Genomic DNA, 9,562 nt, shown 5'->3' with positions numbered 1-9,562 from the left:
TGCGGCAGTGAGGAGGTACGTGCAAGGCTACTTGCTTCGGCTGCTGTAGATGTTGGCTGTGGGAAGAGTAAAAAAGGGTTAGTAACATTTGATGGGGCAAGCTAAAAATGAATGGGTAGCCTACTGTGCCACCAGCTCAGCAATTGGTTGCCTGATTTGACAATTCCTCAAGCCTTGTCCACGTTATTAGGTTCCTGTTGGAAAAGCATCTTTCCTCTCGTTTGGCCTCCGGGCTCTTTAGACGGTCTCCCGAGCGGATACGTTTGGAACGCTGTTTTCACGTTGTAGTATGGACTGTGGAAACAAAGGCTTTTGGAAACGATGAAGCATGTTTAGTCTTGTAGGACGTTGTACCGAAAGACATGATTACAGCAGTAACGTTAACCCCTTACCAGTCACCCCCCATTTTTGGCATAGAGACAGAAAATACATACCCAAAATAAAGAAGTTTCTGCTCCTGATTCTTTCTGACTAGATCCATGATCAACATTTGTCCACGAGCTAACATTTCGACGTTTACCGTTCAGGAATAGGAATCGTTTTCCTGGCATAATTACTGAATAACTGTCACTGAAATGATGTTTTATCGAAATATTGGTCAATTGGCTTTAAATTGATGCAGGGTTTATCCAGATCAAGTAAGAGAGTGATGTTTAACGTGCTGTGAAAATGAACGATAATAAACTGGGGCGGTTGGCGATGCTTGCAAGCAAATGGGTTAATGGCAATTATGTGCTATTCGCTTCCAAGTGGTTTCTAAAGATGTTTACTTGCCGGTTTTTTCGTATTACGGTCCTTAAAGTCCCCGTGAAATGGAAGTTGCAAACGACTTTTCTCCAGTGTTGTGACGTATTTCCGAGAGAAACGGAATAATAAATGAGGAAAGTAGTGGGCGTGGCTTATTTTCCAACTAGCACCTGATTGGATCTAGATAAGTAGGTGTTTAATTCAAAAAATGGAGGCAGATCTAAATGCAAGTTTACAATCGGTTGTTGAGGATTACTCGCCACCTCAATCACCGCAATTTAGTTTTCAGCAGGAAAAGGAGGAAGATGAGAACAGGAACACACAGAGGATCATTTACAAAAATGCACCTCCTTGCCATCTCTCCTTTCACGCGCTGTCAATGCTCGCCACACACAGGCAGACTGTCTACTATCAGTATCAGTTTGAGGGGCGTGGTTACGGATTAATCAGACACCAAATTCCTCAAGCCTACGTCATCGGTGAAGGTCCTCCAATGCAGAGGGGAGGGGCATTTTCAGATTTTGATTAAAGATTATGAATTATGAAAGATTTTTTTTTTTTGAGTGGATTGGCTCGCATGGATGAATTGTTCAGCACAAAACGATCAATTTAGGCAAACAAAGTAAATATAGTCAATTTTGATTTCATGTGGACTTTAAAAGGCGGCAGTTATTTTACTCACACTTGCTATCCTGCGTTGAAACACTATGGCGGATGCGTTTTAGATGAATTTTGAGTGATCACACCGGTGAATGGTGAAATAGGTCCCTAAATTATTAGGTCCTACCAGAAAACTTGCATAGAAATTAAAATTTAAAATTAAATTAAGCATTTAGCAGAGACTCTTTTATCCAGAGACTTACGAGCCTTTTTTTTTTTTTTTTTTCCTTCCTTCATGGAACTTAAGTCTGTATCATTTCCGTGAGGTTTAAACGTGCGCGGTAAGGCGAATGTAATGCCTTTGCTTCGTGGTTAAAAGTGGCATCATCATCCGACGGAACGTTTGTATCTGTAGTCCAAATCTATGCGCAATCCACACTCCAGATCAGCAGGTGGCGGTAATGCACCTTTACGCTGGTTTGCCAAAACCGCAGAAGAAGACGGAACTGCGTCATGACGTCATTTAACAAACTTTAGCCGCGAACCTGCTTTTAGATGCAACACTTGGATGCTAACTGCCGTAAAAATCCAATGAAGAAAAAGAAGAACCTGTTTTTAGCGTCTTCGCCTGAAAATGTATTGGTTAACGTTGCGCGGTCTGCGCCGCTAGAGGAAGCGGCCTCAAACTGCCACTCGGCCGGAACGCCGGGGTGAAAGGCTGAGCCGCGGTGAGAACTGGGGTTCAACCCGGGCTGGTTGGGTTCTTTCTGCTGCAATCCAGCGCTCGGGGAGAGCTCGGTCTCGGGTGGCACGATCGTTGTGTCGAGCAAGGCGAGCTCGGAGCTTGCACGGTCTATTGGCCACGACGTGTGGCTTGGCGATGAGAGCAGCTGTCACGATGACGCTTAATGCTGCTCAACAGCCGTGTTTGGCTGGGTAGAAATGATCTCGGGTCCGGCAAAAGCAGCAGGTCTTATAAATATCCTGTGTAGCTCTCTTCGTTGGTACGAAAATTGGGTCTGTGGTAAGGTGACAGACGAAGATAAACCATCAATGGATAGAGGGAAGTCAGCGATATTTATACTATGGGATTGATTACTTGATTATAGTCCACCTGTGTTGATTAGGCTAAGTATCTAACGCGCTCCTCCCGAATCTTATTAATAAAATTTCATAAAAATATACAAAAACACTATTATACAATAAATGTACAATTAGTTAGGTTCTTTACCAACTATTCTAGCATGACAGTACACAAATAAACCACAACATTAACGCTGATATTATAACATTTAACAGACATGCGTGTGTGAAAGAATGTGAGCATGTGTATAAATGACAGTGTTTAAACTCTTCTAGAACAAGCATTTAACATTGTTTTTACAAATTATACACTTACAGTTTGTTTCATAGTCCATGAATACAGATCATGCATCATTGTCAACTTTCATGATCTCTTTAGCATAATTGATGTAGTCATGAAGAAGCCCCATCAGCACATGTGACATCTTCTACATCATCCAGGGCAGTGTCCTCCTTTAAAACCACTGTTGTATCAGTTTAAGGACAATCCCTTCTTTGACCAGCATTCATCCCAGTCACCACCTGCTCTTCATCAGTGGCCTAATAAGAGAAACACATTATGAAAAAGAAAACATTTACTTAAACTATCCATTTTCAGGTAGAGGTGTATTCACATCCGTAAGGACAGGTAAATAATCTGTTTTATAATTTCAACACTTTGTGTGGTTGTTTAATGTCTCGGTCCACCACAGCGCTCCAGAAGGCTATAATGGCAGCACTAGTGAGAGGGCACATAATATTGTTTGAATAAATATATTGCTTTCAGAAAGCTTCTTTACTGAAACATTAAAACAGACATGACATTCACATACCTCACAAATGTTCATGTACGTTGAGGGCTGTTCTTCGATGGGGTTAGTTCACCAAAAAATACAAATGGTCATAATTTACTCTCCCCCATATTGTTCCAGACCCATACAAATTCTAACCCATACAAACGCTAATATTAAATACAAATATTTAATATTCTTTTAATTTTTGTCCTCCATTGCTAGTGCTAGTGGTAAACTGCATCAAAATGTGAAGTAAACAGGCAGGAGACAACAGAAACATTTATTTTCTAAAATTAACATACATAAATCTCAAAAGAATGATGCGCTCCTATGTCTCTGGCTTTCAACATCTACAAAAACAAAAAACAGACATCATTTTACTCTTAGAAAAAAAAAAAAAAAAAAAAAGCTGAGCAAATCACCTCCTCCTCACACTAGCAGACTTCTGTGTCCTTAACTCCAAATTTTAGTCTTAGTAAAAAAAAAAATTCTGAAGTTTACTTGCCTTATGCTGCATTCCAGGCAACCCGTAACCCGTGTTTTTCCAACCTTAAACCTGTGAAAGTGCACTGGAACGGCAGTCAAACCCACTTCCCACCCGTGAACTCGTACTAAATTGATGTACTCCGAGTTCTGATTTCACACAGCACGCGAAACAACAATGGCAGCCCCTACGAATAATACGGATGCATTGTTTATGCAAGTGGTGCACGTTGAAAAAACGATTTTAGGACAATGTAACGTTGCAATAAAATTAATAATCTAACAACTATTCCTTGCGCTCAGGAAGTTTGGTGTGACTTGCCTGGAATGGTACAAAGTCGTTAGTTTGAAATCGTGACTTACGAGCTCAAAAACCTGCCTGGAACGCAGCATTAAACCCATCTTCCCCTCTCTTCTGAAGAAGCTGAGAAGACCACCTCCTCCTCACACAGTCTGTGACTCCTCACACAAACAGCTTCTGTGTCTTTAACTCCTAGCGCAGACACAATGAAGACAAGACCTCAACAAGTCTGAAATAGTACATTTAAAACATACTTTTAACAATTACCACTTCAACAGCCTCAAAATAATTATGCCAGTCTTTATTACATAACGCCGTTTCCTTTAGGAAACTAACGTACATTCAGTTTAACCGCTAAAAATTAGATAACAAATTTACATGAGTGTAACCGTAACCATGACTATAACCATCTATTAAGACCTCAAAAAGTGCAGATATTGTAAAATCTTATGTAAATATGACATAAGACACTCACGGACGTTATATTAAAAAGTAACTCTTCCATTCAGTAACATTAAAGGAGGCCGTTAAGACCGCCGTTTCTGAGGTGAAAACCGCGTCTGCTTATTTTTCTATATAACGCTAAGCTCTTTTGTATCCATCTTTCATAAAACCTTCCGCCTTTCATAAAACCGGGTAAACAATAAATGATAACTTTACATTTTCAATCTTTACTTACCATAATGTCTTTCACTTGTTTCTCGCTTCTTTCATGCTGAGAAAATGGCTGCTGCTCGCACTGGAGATTTACGATCTTAAAAAGTCCTGCCAGTGTAGCAGACCAAAATACAATGCCATCATCAAACTGAAAAGCAAACTTCTATTCAGTCGCCAGGTAGAGTAGGCTACTGCAAATGCTCATTCATTTTCTACAAGTGGCTTGTCTCTTCCTCTTTTACTCTCTCTGGCACAGCTTAGAATTTTGTATGTTTCAGTTGTTTTGTGATTGGTTGAGTGCTGAGGGATTTGGCCAATAAATTAAGCCTCTGAAATGGAGAATCTCATTTGGCCTGACAGATTTCCCATAATTCACCTGGGGCCGCAAGTAGTGGAGTACCTACAGAAGGTAGCTAGTCGGGGCGGCTTGCCCGTTTTTTTTCTCTCTCACTCTCTCTTTTGTCTTTCCTGTGATCTAATGTGGGAGCTGTATGGTATCAGAGTGACTTAACGCTTACCTGAGAAGGCATTGCTGTACAGGATCTGAATGAGCTAGAGCAGATGGTGAGCGGTGTTAGCTAATAGTACCAGAGAGAGAGGACATCCCTCTGCCACACGAAAGGCCTTTTCCCCTTAAAGCGCCACATAGAGTCATCAAATAGACATCACATACTTGTCAACCCCCTCGAAGCTAAATTTGAACTCTTTGTGATTTATGCACCCTAAAACCGAAGCCACCTGAATTCATACTTGTGGGTGAAACTCACACTAAGATCTGTGTCCCTCCATGCCGGTTATGGCAATTACTCGTCTGGCTCTCTTAACTGATGGCTCCCTGTGCTGTGCCTTAAACGATTGCTCCCATTACCATTTGAAAATATGGAACACGATGACCAGTGTTGCATGTAGAGAGACATTTGTCTGATTTATCAAGGTGGGATTTAAACATCTAAGCCCCACAGGAGCTGTTCTACACGGGCAGCTGGAGATGCCTCAATGCACAGATCTAATAAAACACTGTCTTCAAACCAGGGAGTGCCACTCGATACTGTCTTAGTCCACTATTAAACATGAAGGACACCTGATAGCCAGCTGTTTGGGGTAGTTAGAAGACCTCAGACTTCCTTGTCTAGTTTGTATTGCCAGACCTAATTTTTCAAGACCTTTTATGCAACCCAAACCCAAAACTATATATACATTGAAAAAAAAAAACAAGCATAAATTAGACCCGAGTGCATAATAAACAAACGTTTATATTTTAAGTATTGTAAAAATGACTGTGGAATATAAAAGTTAGGTTTTGGGTTGCGATTAAGATAGTATGGTATGATACAAAAATTATCACTAATGTGACTGCCTGAGTGGCTTTCCAAGAGTGCTGATATTTAGTCCGGATATTTCACTGTTTGTATCATATATTTTCTTTGTGTTCATTGCATTATGCAAGTGGAAGAGTGGAGTTTAATCAAGGACTGTAAATATGCACTAAAATGGTTCACTGAATGTTCACTTATTATGAATGGGAGAAAGTGCAATGGGCAATATGGTCCTGCCTTCTAATTAAAATATCCAGTAGCTGTTGGTAAAGTCATCACTACAGCTGTTTTTCCCAATGAAACACTAAGGGTGCATTTATATGAAACTGCTTTCAACTAAAAAAAATTTAATGCATTTTGGCCTGTAATTTACACAACAATGGCGTAGTGTTGGGGGTCTGAAAATGCAAATGTTTAAAAACGGGTTTCAAAGTGCAAGTTTTTGAGAACAATGCCATTATTGTCTCAGTGTAAATTATGAAATTGCGAATTTGTGAAAAATGTAAAGTCATGCACACATGTTCAGTGGATAGGAATGTGCACAGATGTGTAGTGTTTCTTTACAATGACATATCCAACTACTGGCCTGGCATGCATAATATAGCATTTTTAGTAATTTTTTTGGATCCGTGTGAATGGGGATCATTTTGACAACATTGTCTTTTTACAAAAAAATATATGAAACCCTGCCTCCATTTTTCAGTATGTCGTTCGGTAAGTGTCCTGAAACTACACATATATATATATATAATTTAAATGTATGTCAATGTATGTCAAGCAGTTTATGAGATTTCAGTTTTTCCTAATTTAGGTAGATGGTACTGTAGTTGGTCTTGAAAAAAAAAACTGCAAATATGGATGCAGAGTGAAATGAAAGGGACAACGGTTTTGTTCAGTCACAAGCGGGAAATAGAAATGGAAAACACTGAAACAAGCTTGATTATATTGCTTTCAGAAGGCAAGGGTAATTTGCAGTTGAACCCACTCCACTACAGTTGTGACAGCTATGCTTATTCAGTATAGCACTTGCTTGATATTGCTTAAGTAACCATGTTTATTCACCACCCTATCTAAGTGTTAGTAGGAATGACATAGGGGTGAACATTTCACCTTGTGGCACCTCTCTGCTACAAATAAATAAATAAATAAATAAATAAGATATGCAAGAATTGAAAGAGAAAATGATACATACTGAAAATGTTAAGTGGTGAGCCCAATGAAAGGTCATCCAAGCCGACAAACCAGGCCAGTGGTTCTGTCTCTTTCTCTCTGTGGAGCATTAGAGTCATTTCAGAGGGAAGAGGCGTTCAGGTGTCCTGGGGTAAGACTGCCAGCTCTCTTCCAGTGCTCTCTTAGACCTGATGCACAATGGCACTCCACAGATTCCTGCACAGAAGCCCACCTGCTAAGTCATTCACTCACCCCGCTTGCTGCTGAAATATGCATTTACGAAGCCCAGGAGCTCAGGTCACCAACTGCAAAATCCACACATATTCATTAGTCAGCCAAAGTAATTAAAGATACTTGCATTACTGATGGTTTCTAGAAGCCGATACTACTAGCCCATTGGTAGTTGCCATAATTCATTGACAGTTGCATAAAGGTTTTTGGGATTATGCAACTTAATCTTCTTCTAGCTTGTACTTATTTGAACAATGTGTAAAACGTCTCAGGTTATGCATGTAACCATGGTTCCCTGAGAATAGGGAATGAGAAGCTGCGTCCTCTAGAGGGTGCTTTGGGATTGCTGTCAGCATGGCCAGTGTCTGAAGCATGAATGAAATAACGTCAATGAACCTGACATTGGCAGGCGGAAGCCTATGACGTAAGCAAATGAGTGACTGCAGATTTAAATGGGCACCTGTCGAACACATCATCCTCTTTTTTTTCGAGACATTGCATGATGCCGAAGCAGAGACACAGCATCTCGTTCCCTATTCTCAGGGAACCATGGTTACATGCGTAACCTGAGACGTTCCCTTTTGAAAGGTAACTCCACGCTGTGTCCTCTAGAGGGCGCTTTAGGAACGGTATACGGACGCAGCCATGCTGAGGGATAAGTGCCTAGGTAACTGTTTCCTTAAGTCAGGAAGTGAGGAACAGCCTCCCTACCAGTGAAACCGATGGGCTTTACAGCAGGCTCAGCTCATCATAGATTAACTCACCCATCAAAGTCTGGAGCTCTAAGAGTGGAGGTCTCAGCATAATGACTCTCTAAACTGAGAGGGGACCTGCTACACTCAATGCCAGAGGCAGGTAGTGAGGCTTAAATAAAAAGAGCCCACTACTCACATTGCTGCCTAAGCGGAGCTCTTGGGAGCGGAGACTTCAGCAGAATGACTCCCAAAACGAGAGGAAACCTACAACGCCCAACCCTGTTAGAGAAACTCTTAAGACTGGAGGCCTCAGCATAACGACTCTCAGAGCGAGAGGCCTAACAACACTCAGCGCTAAAGACAGTTGGCGAGGCTCACAAAAGAGGAGCCTACTTACCAAAATTACTGTCCAAGCGGAGCTAAGGAGAGCATAGGCTTCATAAATGAGAGGAAACCTACACACTCAATCCTAGTTTGAGCTCTTAAGAGTGGAGGCCTCAGCCTACCGACACTCATCATCAAAGGCAGTAAGAGAGGCTCAAACTAGAAGAGCCTACACCCCTCTACTGCTTAGGCGGAGCTCTGGGGTGCGGAGAGGACGAGATGAATGAGAGGAAACCTGCAACGCTCAACTCTGGCAAGGGAGCTCTAAAGAGTGGAGGTCTCAGCATAACGACTCTCTGAAGCGAGAGGAGACCTGGCCACACTCCGCGCCAGAGGCTGTAAGCGAGGCTCAAAGAGGGAGCCTACAACTCATAACACTGCCCATGACGGAGCTCTGAAGAGCGAAGGCTTCAGCAGGATGACACTCTTAAACGAGAGAAAGCCTAACACTCAACCCTAGTTTGAGCTCTTAAGAGTGGAGGCTTCAGCATGATGACTCTCTAGAGCGAGAGGAGGCCAAACAACATTCAGCGGTAAAGACAGTTGGCGAGGCTCACAAAAGAGGAGCCTACCTACCAATACCACTGTCCAAGCAGAGCTAAGGAGATGGCAGGGGAGCTCGTAAGAGTGGAGGTCTCAGCATAACAGCAGAATGACTCTCTTAAACGAGAAGAAGCCTAACACTTAACCCTCTTAGAGAAGCTCTTAAGAGTGGAGGCCTCAGCATGACGACTGTCTAAAGTGAGAGGAGGCCTAACAACACTCAGCACTAAAGACAGTTGGAGAGGCTCACATAGGAAGAGGAGCCTACCTACCAATATCACTATCCAAGCGGAGCTATGAAGAGCGGAGGCTTCAGCAGAATGACTCTCTTAAATGAGAGGAAACCTACACACTCAATCCTAGAATGAGTTCTTAAGAGTGGAGGCCTCAGCTTAGCCACACTCAGCGTCAAAGGAAATTAGTGAGGTCTCTTCTGCCTAGGTGGAGCTCTGGGGAGTGGAGGCATCAGCATGACGACTCTCTAGAGTGAAAGAAGTCCTGACAACACTCAACGCTAAAACAGTTACAATGCTCACAAAAAGAGGAGCCTACCTACCGATAGTACTGTCCAAGCGGAGC

The sequence above is a fragment of the Carassius carassius genome, chromosome 42 (genome assembly GCF_963082965.1).
Source record: "Carassius carassius chromosome 42, fCarCar2.1, whole genome shotgun sequence".
In the NCBI taxonomy this organism is placed as follows: Eukaryota; Metazoa; Chordata; class Actinopteri; order Cypriniformes; family Cyprinidae; genus Carassius; species Carassius carassius.
This window is presented reverse-complemented; position numbering follows the sequence as displayed.